This window comes from Lampetra fluviatilis, chromosome 46, assembly GCF_964198595.1.
Source record: "Lampetra fluviatilis chromosome 46, kcLamFluv1.1, whole genome shotgun sequence".
Classification (NCBI taxonomy): Eukaryota; Metazoa; Chordata; class Hyperoartia; order Petromyzontiformes; family Petromyzontidae; genus Lampetra; species Lampetra fluviatilis.
The window spans coordinates 8125267-8128559 of record NC_136320.1 but is presented as its reverse complement, the minus strand read 5'-3'; positions in this window follow the sequence as shown (position 1 = coordinate 8128559).

Here is a 3293-nt window from a genome sequence, read left to right as displayed (position 1 = left end):
AACCTCCCTTATCCTGAAGACGACCGCTTGTGTTGCGATCGAAACGTCGTAGTTCTCTGTTATTTTTTATTATTTTCTTTGAACCTATCTACGTGACTTTTCCGAAAGACCCAAGAATATAATTGTTTTTACTGTCGGGCATGAGTTATCAAACCGTGGAAAACTCCTTTCATTGGGCCACACAGTTTGTGGCATGGGTGCCGTGCAGACGAATGTTTAGAATGGGTGGGAAATGTCAGCGCCACACAAAAACACCCTCATACATAATGCGAAACCAATGCCCTACAGACACAAAACACGCTAATGGACAATTTCTCCTTCATTAAGGAGAGACACTGTTTATCAACACCAGTGCAGAGTACGCTTGTAAAGAATCAATGCTGCTGAAATGGTGCACTAACAGAAGGCCGTGAGGCCAATGGGTTGTGGAAAAAATATACTTTCATTATGTATGAGGAGAGACAGATATGTGCAGGAGACCTGTTGTCTACTCTTTGGTTCTTTTTGTAAAGTCACGTAGAAAGAAAATTAATTAAATAATAGAATACGACGTTTCGGTTGCAACACAAGCAACTGTCATCAGGTAGAACTAAATTTGAGAGAGAGAGACAAAACACAGACACGGAGACACACAGATAGACACACAAGCAGAGAGAGACAACACAGAGACACACAGATACCCAATGCCTCTGTGTCGAGGCCTTAAATAGAGAGAGAGGGGGGCAGAAAGAGAGTTGGGTCTGCTGGGGTAGCTGCTGGAGCAGAGAAATTAGCATGTCAGTGAAAGACCCAACAAGACTGGTACATTTTAGAGAGAGTTGTGTGGAAATCCACCCCGAAGCGACCGAGGGAGAGAACGATCAAGTGGCCCTATGAGAGCCTGGTAAATTTTAGAGAGAGAAATAGGCAGTTTGAGAAAACAAAATATAGCAATTTTTTTTGGAAATATAATGCAATGCAACACAGAGAGTCGGCGAACACAAAGTTAACGCATAGCCTGGTTGTTTACGTTCTCCAAAAGATTGCTAAATTAGAAGTTACGTGTGAAATTTGACAGACACAGAGAGAGAGAAAACAAACTTGCATCCTCCCAGTAGAGGTGGTTCAAACTTGATTTGTTGTCTCTCTCTGCTTGTGTGTCTGTCTGTGTGTCTCCGTGTTTTTGTTTTTTCTCTCTCTCAAATTTAGTTCTACCTGATGACGGTTGCTTGTGTTGCAATAGAAACGTCGTATTCTATTATTTAATTTATTTTCTTTCTACGTGACTTCACCGAAAGAACCAAAGAGTAATTCCTGCAGTCACGAAAGCTTCAAATCAAGTTTTCACACCTGTTGTCTGCTTGACTATTTTGTCACTGATATTCTCCACAAGAATGCTCATGATTATTTAGTGATATTTTTATGGCCAATTAATGGCAAAAATGAGAGATTCTATTCCAAGTGATGTAGCCATTCAATTGCTCTGTATAAAAGTACAGTATGTGAATCGTAGCACACACACCACCTTCCAATTCATATTTGGCACAGTCCATAATTTGGTATTCGTAACCAAAGTCGTATTTTCCACTTGATGTATTAGGTATTAGGTATCCATATATATTGCTAATGAAACAAATGCCTCACTAAGAGCGCATTGACTAGAGGTGTGGACATGTGATATGTCTGTGTACGCTATTGTGGCTTTAGCAACCTGATTTTCGTTCATTTTCTTTGGGACCAGGGATGGTGATTGGGGCTCAGAATCATAGCAGTTTGGATACTATAGTTGGTGGTGATGCTGCTGCTGCGTTGGCAGTTGAGCACAAACACAATGAACAATCAACTCAACACATTACTCAATAACACTGCCTTAAATGTAAGTATTTTTTTGCCGTAAAATATTTGTTATTTTACCGGATAAGACCCACTGAGCTATACAGTTCTTTTTCGGAAGCGACCTGGCCACAAATGATATCTCAACGAAGTGGCTTATCATCGTGTGGAAATTTGTAGCGGCCAAATACCGTACTCTAAACGCACGTTGATTCTAAATGTGGAGAGAAAAACCGGAGGACCCGGAGAAAAATCCACGCGACCACGGGGAGAGAGACATGCAAACTCCAAATACACCACAGCAGGCATCAGGGTCAGGATCGAACTCACGAGCTCTTGTATACCAGGCGAGGTAGTTAACATCTCATAGTCACCGTGAGATGTTAGGCGACGATTCGGATTATAATGACCGTTCGTGATACCACACGCAAAAAAACGTTGCCATATAAAACATGTTATCGTTTAAAACACCGTATCGGCTGTGAAGAAGGGCCATTGCCCGAAACATCGCATATTTTTGTTTTGTTCCGTTAAAACAGAGCCGCCTAACATTTCGTGGTGGCAAAGATGTTCACTACCTCGCCTGGAATACAGGAGGCCGTGGGTTCGATCCAAACCCCGACGCTTGCTGGACAGGGTGTTTCAAAAGGAGGGACCCAATTACAAAGCAGTATATTTCACGATGGCAACATGTTACAATTACACAAATTTACAAATGGTTTAATGAGTTATCAAATGTTACTAACCATTTTATAAATGCTCTATGTGCCCTCCACATGCTGTACGGACAACATCGAGACGATAGTTGAATTCGTCCCAAACGCCTCTCTTCTCACGTGTTCCTCTGAGGTGCGTGGTCGCCCTGTGCTCTTCCCCTTACATAAACAGCCTGTTTCCTCAAATTGTCGGTACCAACGACGAATGCTCTTTGACATTGGCAGATCAATGCCAAAGCGCCGTTGAAACGCACGCTGCACCGCAATTACGGATTAAGTCTTGCTGAACTTTAGAACGCAAAACGCCTTGTGGTGCAGGGCTGTCATCTTGCAAATGAATGACCGAGGAAAGGGGCTGTTTGTGCGCTGGGAGAGGCATCGAGCGGTAATCATTTTTAAGTCACGTAGAAGGGAAATAATAAAATGATAAAAATAAAACATAGATGAAGATGAATCCCTGCAGTCACGAAATCGAAAAAAATAATTTTAAACTCTATGCCCCGCCATCTCTATGCCCCGCCCTCTCAAGTGGTAAGAGTTTCATTCATGGACGGTTCGTGGTTGCAGAGATATCGCGATTTCAAATCGAGTCCATCGATTTGAACCACCCTGTATTTTTGGAGTTTACATGTCTCTCCCTCCCCGTGGTCGCGTGGATTTTTCTCCGGGTCCTCCGGGTTCCCCCCCCCTCTCCACATCTAGAGCCGGCCAACATCAAACACAGAGCAATCGGCTTCCCGCTATAAAATGTGGCGTGATTGAGGA